This window comes from Leptidea sinapis, chromosome 29, assembly GCF_905404315.1.
Source record: "Leptidea sinapis chromosome 29, ilLepSina1.1, whole genome shotgun sequence".
In the NCBI taxonomy this organism is placed as follows: Eukaryota; Metazoa; Arthropoda; class Insecta; order Lepidoptera; family Pieridae; genus Leptidea; species Leptidea sinapis.
Genome location: NC_066293.1, coordinates 1,125,896 through 1,138,188, shown reverse-complemented (window position 1 = coordinate 1,138,188; position 12,293 = coordinate 1,125,896).

The window sequence follows — 12,293 nt, the reverse complement described above, 5'->3', positions numbered from 1 at the left end:
CGACGGATATTGCTCGAACCCGCAGCCCGTGAATGCTGGAGTGCCCCAAGGCTGTGTGCTGTCTCTCACGCTGTTTCTTCTGCATATCAATGATATGTTGGACACCTCCAACATTCATTGCTATGCAGACGATAGCACTGGTGATGCCGTATACACTGGCCATGCAGGTCTCTCTCAGGAAATCGTCGACCAGTGCCGGGAGAAACTTGTGTCTTCTATCGAGTCCTCTCTTGAGAAGGTCGCGGAATGGGGTAAATTGAACCTTGTCCAATTTAACCCCCAGAAGACTCAAGTTTGCGCTTTTACCACTAAAAAAACCCCATTTGTCGTATCACCGCTCTTGGAGAACACTTCTCTTAAAGCCGCGCCTAGTATCGGAATACTGGGTCTCGTAATCTCGAGCGATTGCCAATTTCGTGGTCATCTGGAAGGCAAAGCCAAATTGGCTTCAAAGAAACTGGGCGTCATTAAAAGAGCACGGCAATACTTCAAGCCGGCTCACATAGTAGCGCTCTACAAAGCGCAGGTCCGGCCACACATGGAGTATTGCTGTCATCTCTGGTCAGGCGCACCCCAGTATCAGCTCGATCCATTTGACCGCGTGCAACGCAGAGCAGCTCGAATTGTCGGGGACCCAGAGCTCTGTGAACGGCTGGATCACTTGGCGTTGCGTAGAGACGTCGCTTCATTGTGTGTCTTCTACCGCATTTATCACGGGAAGTGTTCCGAAGAGCTGTTTAACCTGATTCCTGCCGCCGAATTCCACCTTCGCACGACACGCCACAAGTTAGGATATCATCCTCACCATCTGGATGTGTGGCGGTCCTCCACATTGCGGTTTTCAAGGAGCTTTCTTCCACGTACTACAAAGCTGTGGAATGAGCTTCCTTGTGCGGTGTTTCAGCAGCAGGCGACATGGGTACCTTCAAAAAAAGCGCGTACACCTTCCTTAAAGGCCGGCAACGCTCCTGTGATTCCTCCGGTGTTGCAAGAGATTGTGGGCGGCGGTGATCATTAAACAACAGGTGACCCGTACGCTCGTTTGTCCTCTTATTCCAAAAAAAAAAAAAAAACATTTTCCGAAAGAAGTGACTCGGCAACACTGGTGGAGGAGACAAGGGTGCTTGAGATGGAAACTGGAATGTCAGAAAAAAATTTCTCAAAAGCAGAAGCTACTTCCTGCTCAGAGTGGATTTTTGTATTGTTTATTATTAGATTATATTCAGACTTGCAGTCTTTCGCTCTTCCAGATTCCCAGTTAATAACTTTCCAAGTCATTTTTATTTTATTTGAAGCATTTTTAATTATTTCTCTAATATGCATTGACTAAGCAATAGTACATACTTTCTTAAATAATTTTGAATAATTTTTCACATATACAAGGAAAGATGCATCATGATAACATGATGATCTCTCACTATATAGTTCATATAACCGTTGTCTGCTCCTATGAATACCAGCTGTTGCCCAGTTGTTAAATGACAAGAGACCACCCGAGTTGACTGTCTTTGAAGTAAATATAGAAGCAAACTCTGTTTTAATTATTTTAAATAACTTACCATACATCTCATTTGGAGTACTGTTATAATTCAAATACAAGTTTGAGAGTTTTTCTGAAACATTGCCTCTATATTTCTCCATTCGCCTATTGTTTATCGGAACAAACATAAACTTTTTAGTTGAAGTACATTTGTTCCCTTCAATATTAAAAGAGGCTAATAGTTGTAGGTAGTCTTGCCATAAATACTGAAACAAAGAAAAAAGAAATTTCTATTACAAATAACATTTTTTATTTTTCATTGTGTTAGTTTAATACAAAAATATAAAACAATTTAAAATATAAAAAGCTTAAGATCGGGACTAGATGACGGCCAGACTTCACCTCAGATGAAATCCGAAACGTTCGTTTCCAACCAAGACTGTTTAGACCGAGCTTTATGACCCGGCGCGGGCGCCGAGTCTTATGGATGGACCATTCTTGGTAATTGAAACTGGTGCTGTTAAGGGGCTTCACTACCTTTCAAGAATGGTATCTTGATACACTTGTGGCGATGTTTTGATACCTTTTTCACAAAAGTATGGTTCAGTCACTCCATCATAGCTAATACCCCACCAAACCATCACTGAAGTCGGATAGTTGCACTATGACGACTAATTGGGAAACTTCCTTAGAGCTTTGAGCACAAAAGCGGTCATTTTGTTTGTTAAAATGTTGCTCAATTATTGTAAAAAAATTCTCGTCCATAAATATTTTTTTCTGTGACCTCTCTTTACGACCCGCTTCAGTAGTTGTTCCGATTTCACCATACTATTCTTTTTTAAATTATCACTTACGAAATTACCAGTACGTCTCTTATAGGTTGCAAGTCCTAAGTCATCTTTTAAAATACGCGACATGGTTCCAGGTGCTATCCCTTACTGTTTTGATCACCTTCTCGTACGAATACTACGTGGACGGCCAGATCTTTTTCTAGCACAAACTGAAGAGGTCTCATTGTACCTATTAGTAGACCGGTACACAAACATCTTACGAATACCAAGGTTATGGAGAGATTTAAAAATTGCATTTGGCTCCATACCTACTTTGTGTAATGCAATCACAGCGATTCGGTTCTCTTTATCACCCCACTACATTTAAATATCACAAAATATTGTACGTAGGTATTGGCGCCAAAATGAGAAAACTCAATGAAAAATCATTTAAAAATGACAGATTCCAAATTCAAATATATTTCGTTTATTATAACAATATTTATGGCATACTTATGGCATTACGTATAAAAAAATCTACAACTTTCTACAAAAATATTAATTGTGTTTTAGTAATGGAAGTCTTTTGTTTTCAGTTTGTCGAAGGGTTACAAGTATCGGGTTATTAAATATCTGTGCTTTAAAAATTTCAGTACACATTAAGTTAATCAAGTTTTATGGATACAACATCCATATGACCGAACTATTGGTTTAATAAATTGAAAATATTGTTCTAGTAATCGAAAATAAAATACAGTCTTTGACCTGAAAGAGACCATCATCCAATCCCTAAAAAGGAGAATCGTCGGTAGAGCTCGTTGGTGCGGCATACGTTCGGTCCGCTGACCCGGTATGGCAATAAATTCGGTCAAGCATTAATTCCAGCTATAATGTCATTGCATGTGGCGGCATCATATGGCGATGAAGATGATGATGAAGTGAAATGTAGGGATGGGGTAGTCGTGACGAAGTAAGACTTGCAAGCACATATTGACATACCAATCTACATTTACTGTCATTCGTTTTTAAGTGTCCTGTAGTGTTATATACTGATTTGCCGAAAAAAGAAGCAACTATTTTCGGACCAATGCTTAGATTAACTTTGTAGGTTAATCTTATAAAGGAAATACCTATTCCGCCACTAAGCCTTTTCAGGTTCAAAGTAATACCAGACTTCGCCACCGGTTATAATATTATATTCAGTCAAAAACCACTCTCTACGAAGTCATTGTAGTCATCCCTAAAATCACGCAGTATCCAGCAAGTGCGTCCAAACCCTCAGATGTTCTACATGCAACATTTTTTGCACTTGGCTTCTTCCAATACCTGATAACACTACGAATTTGCTCTCACACGTAACTCTTATTAGTTTCAATCATTTGTCTATGTTATCAATATTGGTATTGGTAGCAGCAATCAGCGACCTTCACGAAAATCGTCACAGATGATTACGTCGAAGTATGAATTCACTAATCAGGTATGCACAGAGATACCATTGAAAGCACTACAGCACAAAATGCTATTTTTTATGGCAAAGGAGGACAAACGAGCGTACGGGTCACCTGATGTTAAGTGATCAACGCCACCCACATGATCTTACAACGACAGAGGAATCAGAGAAGCGTTGCCGGCCTTTAAGGAAGGAAGGAAAGAGCTAAATGAATAGTGTTCCTTCTCGGGAATGTATAAATAAATACTCCAACACTGTATTAATTCTATGGTGTATTAATTGACTTCTACAAATATGACTTGAGTGCCGCGGCCGGTAGCTTTCTTAATTTAGATACGTGCGCGACGGTTGACCCTACTTGGCGAACTGAGTGGTGGGGACTAGAGGCTTCATTCTCACGCCTCACTTGAGGCACATTGAGTAGGGACATCGATGCTCTTCCTATTAGAAAGTGCCCTGGGGATAAAGGATGGAAGTCATCAGGGCTGAATGGTAGGTAACAGATAGAACGATTGTTCAGGATCGCCTCTATTTGACTAAATAGAGTTGCCAACTCCTCAAATGTTAGATGTGCCTACCCTAGAATGCGTTTCGGATGATGCTTAGCTGATCGGACACATGACTCCACAAGTCCACCAAAGTGTGGGGAATACGCTGGCTGGAAGCTAAATTTAATACCCTCTTCGGATGAAAACTCTATCATATCATCAGCACTACGAGTGATAAGATCTCTTACTTCTTTTGCGGCTCCAACGAAGTTACGACCGTTATCGTAAAATAATTCTATTGGTTTACCTCTGTGAGAGATAAAACGGCGCAAAGCTAAAATGAAAGCTTTCGGTGAAAGCTCACTGACGGCCTCCAAATGTAAACATTTATACCTAAGGCATACAAAAAAACATAGATAACATTTCGTAATTTTACATCCCCTCACATTTCAGTCGGTTATCAAAAATGGTCCAGCGACATCGACAGCTACACTAGCAAAGGGAAAACCGGGATTTACACGCTATTATGGTAATGCACCCATGATAGGAATTTGTGTTTTACCGCAAACCTTTCTACACCTGACACATTGTCTCGCTGTTGTGCAAGTCAAGTCTCTGCCTGCAATAGGCCAAATGGATTATCTTATGGTATAAAGTAACAGCAGTGGGCCAGCGTGAAGAAGACGCAAGCGCTCTTGCTGAAACAATAATTTTGTAAGTCTATGTTTGGCATGAAGCAGTATTTGGCGTCGTTTTTCATATAGATTACAAGATAATGTCAAACGTCCACCGACTCTTAATATATTTTCAGTATCCAGAAATGGATTTCATGAAATCAATGGATTTTTGGAAATAGGAACTCCTTTAGGAGCGAAGAATTTTGATTTCTATCGCAAAGCTTTCAGTGTGCGACAAGTAAACAAGCTTTTTGGAGTTTACTCCTTAAGAATCGATTTACAAAAATATGGTGAGTAAAACCTACTCACCAAATCGGATAGTAACGCTCTTCTCATTTATACAAAAACAGACTTTGTCTGCTTAAAAATAAGGTAATAATTAGCATCGTATTTTCCCGTCGGCCACCTAGCGTTACTTTTGAAAATTATTTTATTTTGCCATAAGAAGTGTTGTGGCTAATCTACGTTAGTTTCGTAAACTTTATTTAGATGGCGTTGAACCATCAAATTAAAAACAAATAATAAGCTAGATTAAACGTCATCTAGTGTCACTCATAAACTATTTCGTATTTCCAAATCGAACACTGAATCTATCGAGTAATACGACAACATAACAGTTTTCGATAGATGGCGCTGATCACATATTTTAATAATTAGACCGTACCTGTAAACTGACCATAAGAAAAATCACTATTAACTATGAAGTTAAATATAGTCATTTAGAGGATTTATTAATAGCATAACTTTAAGCACCCACCACTACCACGGCCGTTAAAAGTTTAGTTAAATGTTACCATTACAACTTGTTGTTGTAAGTTTTAAAATCTATATTTTTTTTAATTAATACGCTTTTTTTATTAGCTTCTGCTGTTGTCTGTGTGTAAACGACTCCATTAGACTTGATTTTGTTTAGTACCTGTTCAAAGACAATCGTTCTTGAGGGGTAAACTCCAGTCGTGCGTCGGAGCTGACACACACACTTTTTTAAAGGAAGGAGCGAGTTCTTTAGGCTGTAATACACCATGTATTTTATTATTAGTATTTCTAAAATTAACTATAAATCGAAGCAAATAAGCGAATGCACGTTGAAGGAATTTTAACTTTGAATATCGATAAAAATCGATTAATGTTTGTTCACTATTTCCACTTTTGTTTGTAATATTAACATGGATTTTTACTTCTGGCAGTTTATTTATACTAACTCTATTTTGTTCGAAGGATGGCCACAGTGATTCATGTTGACAAAAATGTCAGACCATATCCACCATATATCTAAATTATTATTGTTGAATACATCTACTCCACGTGATGCTAGGTCGCTTGAGTTGAGGTGAGTAGGAAAATAACGCCATTTAGAATTATTTGTCAGGTCTAAAATCATAGCTACCCTATTAGCAACAAAGGTTTTTAATTTGTCGTACTTCATTCCTATCCAAGCTAACGCAATAGATGAGTCAGTAGATATTACTTTTCGAGCGATCACACAGCGCAGGGCGCTCTCCACGGCCGCGGCGTCTGCGAGCTGCGCGCCCATCAAACATGCACACAACTCCAATCATGGAATAGTTGTCAGCTTAATGATGGTGATGTTACCCTGTTCATTTGTAGATCTTACATAAACGCAAGTGGCGTACCCTTTCTGTGAAGTGTCATAAAAGGAATGTATTTCAGTATTACTAGGTTTCTTACATAAAACGTGCCTCCGAATTCGTAATAAATGAAGATGCTTCACGTTTTCGATGAACGACAGCCACGACTGACTGATTTCGCTCGGCACGGGTTCATTCCAGTCAACCTTTTCTATCCATAACCTTCGTATTAATATTTTAGGTTTAATTGTAAAAATGCTTAGCTTAATATGCGAGGATCAAAAACTCTACATGATTCTGATAATATAGAAAGAACGCTTAGTGATTTTAGATTTGATCTCATAGTTGGTAGGAAAGTGTAAAACATCGTTATTGGGATCATCCGGCGGCTAATGTGTGAGATTCTAAACTAATGATAAGATTTTTTTTGTATATTTTCTTGATCTATCAAAATTGATGGCTAATTTGAACGATATTTTCGTAAATTAAAACACCCGTAAGCAAGCGCATTTTTTTGTATTGGGACTGGAGGCTTCGTTCTCGCGCCTCACCTCACTCGTGATGTGCCGTAACAAAGAGTCTGACTATTTTCTAGTTGAGTTAAGCCGCTGTGACAATCGTAACAACTTGGCGAGAATTCAGTCTCGTTTTCAACTGCCGCCAAAGAATATGTTATAGTACAACTGCGGCAAAAATATTTTCAAAATTATGCAATAATGCTTAATCAAATATCAATCACAGATATTACAAGGTAAAATTCTGTCGCAGTGTTCCATTTTCAAATACCGTAATTGAATTTATTAATTGTACTACAGTCGTCCAGTCTAGGAACCTTCACTATTGCCCCCGTATTATTATATTTCCATCATTCAGATTGTAATTGTATTATTCCACATTATAATGAAGATATCCTCTTCCTAATTTATATAAATGATCTACCTAACCTTGTAGAAAAAAGACACAAGGTGGTATTGTTTGCGGATGACACTTCACTTATATTCAAAGTGAAACGAAGCCAAGTTTTATATGACGAAGTAAACAATGCTCTATCTGACATCGTGTACTGGTTTAGCGCCAATAACTTATTGTTAAATAGTCATAAAACCAAATATATTTAATTCACCGCGCCAAATGTCAATAATGTAGATGCGAATACTTGATTAAATGGAGAGGTGGTAAAACCAGTGGAATCTGCTGTATTTCTTGGCATTACTATTGATTCCAAATTGCAGTGGGGCCCCCATATTTGAAGGATTGGCGAATAGGCTTAGTTCTGCAGCATATGCGGTTAAGAAAATTAGACGGTTAACTGACATAGATACGGCGAGATTAGTACCTATACTTTAGTTATTTTCATAGTATTATGTCCTATGGTATATTGTTATGGGGCAGTGCGGCCGATATTAATACCATCTTTGTGCTGCAGTAGAGGGCTATTCGCGCGATTTATAACCTAGGTCTTAAAGAATCATTAAGAGAAAAATTTAAAGAAATAAACATTTTGACTGTTGCTTCTCAATACATTTTTGATAATGTTCTGTATGTGTATGTATAAGCACATTTAGGAATTTTCTAGAAACTGTGACATTCATAATGTTAACACGAGGAACAAACAAACTTGTTATGCCTACTACTCGGTTGGGTCGAGTTAGTAAGTCTTTTGTTGGGCGATGTATATGCTTTTACAATATGATCCCAGAAAATTTACAAAACAAATGTGTTAAGAAATTTAAAAGAATTGTTAAAAAACGTTTGTGTGGGAAAGGTTATTATAGCATAAACGATTTTCGTAATGACACCACGGACTGGGAATAAAGCGAACACCCTCAGGCTCTTTAATTATAAATGTTTATTGTACGATATCACATTGTAATCCATATTATATATTAAAAAAAAAAAGCCCGCTGAGTTTCTTGCGCCCATTCTTCTCAGGTCTGAGGCAGTCTCTTTTGAATGGGTGGTAGTTTTTGAAGTTCTATTCTGAAGTGATTTTAAATCCTATTTTGAATAAAAATATTTGAATTTGATACTTACTTCTATTACTTGTGAGAACTCTTAAACTTCCTGATTTTGAGTTTTTTTCCAGAGTTTTTTGTGCAGATTATTCGATGATTTTTAAAAGTTTAAGTCTTAATTTAGCGCATTATAGAGTAACCCCCTTATTCATAATAGTCTGCTAACTTAAAGCATTGATAATTCTCACTCTGTCTTCTTCTGTGCACCTAAGTCAGAATGAGAAAAAACAGTCCTAAGCGGCTGTTTAAAGTTAGCGGACCATTATGAATAAGGGGGTAAGAATCTAATTTTTAATAACATTTTTTTAAGGAGAAGGCAATCACTTGGTAGATTTTCACCAAATTAGACATCAGAGCTCTCACAGGTCGAATACAACCATCGTAATGTCCTATAATGTTTTATTTTATAAATTTGTGTTAAAGTGAAAAAAATCGAAAATATGGCCATAATAATATAATAAAAAAGCAACATAAAAAATACAAAATCGATTGACTTTAACATCTTTAACCAGTATATGAATAGAAACATAATTAAAATATTTTATGTAAATACAGGTATTGTTAAATATATAGTTTTTTTTTTATAAAAACATTTTAAATCCTCGCGTGCCTCCAATTGCCAATCACTTTATCCGTATTTGTAACCTGTAATTCATTTTTTTATTATATTTATTGATTGTGCCATTTCTTTGAGCTGTTCAATAAAAATTTCGTTGACAAATTTATTCTACGCCTGATAATATAGAAATAGAAATATGAACCCTTATAACTTTTATCTATTCCTCAAATATTCTTATCGTTATTGGAAAGCGTATAAATTAAAATATACAATATAACTTCAACCATAAGTAGGTGCTTCTTATTTGCTTTCACTCAAGTACATTGCTTTTATTTTCTCACATTCTATATGTGTAAAACAATACAAAACAAACATTGAATACTCAAGACCTACGTTGGTAAACTTCAATTCAGTATAAATACACGAATGTCTTCCACAATCTTTCATTCGATCAGCTGTTCTCAGTCCGCCATCTTGTTTAACGTTCCGTTCCCCCTCATTGCAGCTATGTCAAAAATTTTGATTGTATTTTTGATACTATTTGGTAAGTTTATCTATGACGGAACGGTAGTAATTAAATAATATATTAATATTATATTATGATGAGTGATTTCAACTGCTCATGCTTTCTCACAATACCACGGGAATCGCACGAGTTTATATAAACCTCACCACGCCGCATTTTGGTTACACTTTAAGATAAAATTATAGCGAACAAATGTGATACAGGAAAGCGTGAATGAAATACTTCTTCTTTCCTTCTTTTAAAATGTAGTTCTGTTAATGTACTTCATAATAGACTTCCCGGAAATTCCATGATTTCGTGAAGTTCTTGTTGCGGGTGGGTCTGTTCCAAAGCTTCTATCAAAATATATGATACATACCTTTGTTACATAGTTAGGTATTGGGGCACACAGACACAAGGTAACATACACAAACAATAAAAGAAGAATTCTATATTTCATGTCATAATCAATTCGTTTAGTTAGCCCATTTATGTATTATGTAAGTCTATTTAAATAACTTTTATTTTTAAACATTGTTGTCACTAGTCGCTAATCTATTTTTTTGTTAATAATTGTACTTTTTCCCCATGGGAGGGGCAACGTTATCTTGTGTATTGGGGTCAGTTTAAGATGTAAAATAGAGTAAATTCCCGAAATATACGACTTGTATTGTTATTTGTGTTTGTTATGCTGGGGCATCATTAGCGGGACATATTTCGTGTCGCGCTATCGTGCCAAACACATCGTCTACGGTTTAACGCGATGTTCATGGCTATATCTACGTAGTCAACTAGATCGCCTACCGCGCGACCGACGTGAATTATAATGAAGCGGCGAAGTGTATTCGCGCAGGCGAATGTTGTCGCAACAGACCCTTTGATGTGCGCCAGTTTACCCACAGTACTGCCATGTGCAATCGTCTGCACCCGACACACACCGCGAAGCGACGAATGGCGTGGCTTCGTAACTATTTGTCACTGATGAAGCCTGAGTATAATACTCTGCGCTGATGAAGATGTGTGATGTTAATCTCTGCTGTACAGTGGCGACAGTGTTGGCTGGTTCCTCGTGCTCCTCCTGTGGACGGGAGTGTGTGTCGGCGTGTGGCACTCGCTACTTCCGATCCTGTTGCTTCAACTACCTGAGGAGGAAGAGGATTGCGCCCATTGTGAAGGTAAACTGTTAAGTTTTTTGTAACTCAGTTTGCAGTTGAGTTGGACTCATAATACATTGATAAATTAGTTTACGCACACTACGCTCTACTAGTACCTACCTAATATATAAGACAGACCCAATATATAATATAATAAGACAGCAGGCGTGATTGTCACACTGCTCAGCTATTTATTTGTGGCTGTGAGGTTGAGGATCAATTGGACAAATCCAAATCTATGTCGCACGATCACAGAAAAAACAATTAGGTACCTGCTTATTGCTATTTTATTTTACCTATTTATTTTAATATCAGAGGTACGCGCATTGTGTATAAAAATCTAAAAAATTATGTAAATAATTGAAATTTTCAATCTAACAAATTATATAATATTAAGGAAACAAAATTTGTATGACCCCCAACGTGGTCCGCGGCCACTAGATTACTTACAGGTCTTTCTGAAATTGATTTATTTAAGTGAATTAATTGATTTATTTTTGAATTTGTTTTTTGATTACGAATGAGTAGTTAGTATGAGTACGTTCGTTTAATGTCGACGTTGTATCACCGCACTGTATATTCTATAGGACTGTATATCGGATTTCTAAGATTTGATGAAATGTTTTATGTTTTACAGATGCATCCACTGCAGTACCAACAACCAAGGATCCTGAACTTACCTTGGGCAGAAGACTTGGAGCTACAAGAGGCGTTTTATGACAATAACGAAGTGTAATAACATCAACGGTTACTAATGGTTTCAAACGTATCGAACGGTTGGCAGCACTGCTGAACCAGATAGTTGTAAAAAATGCAATTAAATTGTGATATTTTATTAAGAGTTAATGCAAATAATAAATTATAATGGCGACCTGGTTATATTGTTTTAATATAGTATACAACGATATTTTATTAATTCTCCGAAATATAACGATATATTAGAGATTCACACTCTTGCAACGTCAGAAAATTCACAGCAGATGCAAGCACTTTTGCAGTTTTCTCGGTATAAAAAAGCGGTTTCGATTTATTAAATTTTAATCACATATTCAGACCGTGGTTTCAGCTGATCATTAAATTTTGTGACACTTGATTAAACAATGTAGATCAGTTTTTTCTAGCATCTAAAGTCACTCATCCTCTGTTATAATGGCTTCAATGAGCTTCCGATGTTTTGGCATTGACAAGTTTATGTCTTCATAAAAGGTTATTAATAGATGAGATCTTAACGCCTCATCCGCGTAAATCCGGTCTTAGATTGGGTCTAAAGTGCCAAATAGTTGCATTGATTTTTATGTACGGTTTCATCATTCACTTAAGACTTAGATGTCTTGGAAGCAAAAAATAGGTCTTCGATCTATAATGACAGAAAACTTTATGTTCTTGAAGCCATTAACGGCTGTTTTTAAAAGTTATTTTGGTGTATAAGGTAATTTATGGTAAGACCTTAATAAATAAATAACAAGACTCGGACTTTGTAAGAATCCCCCCATCTTCAGCCCCAGGTGACCCAAAACCTGTAGAGCCCCGTCTTTACTTATGTAGATCAAAACAAGGTATTTTATATGAAATATGTACATATAGTTGTTAATAAATAAAAGAATAA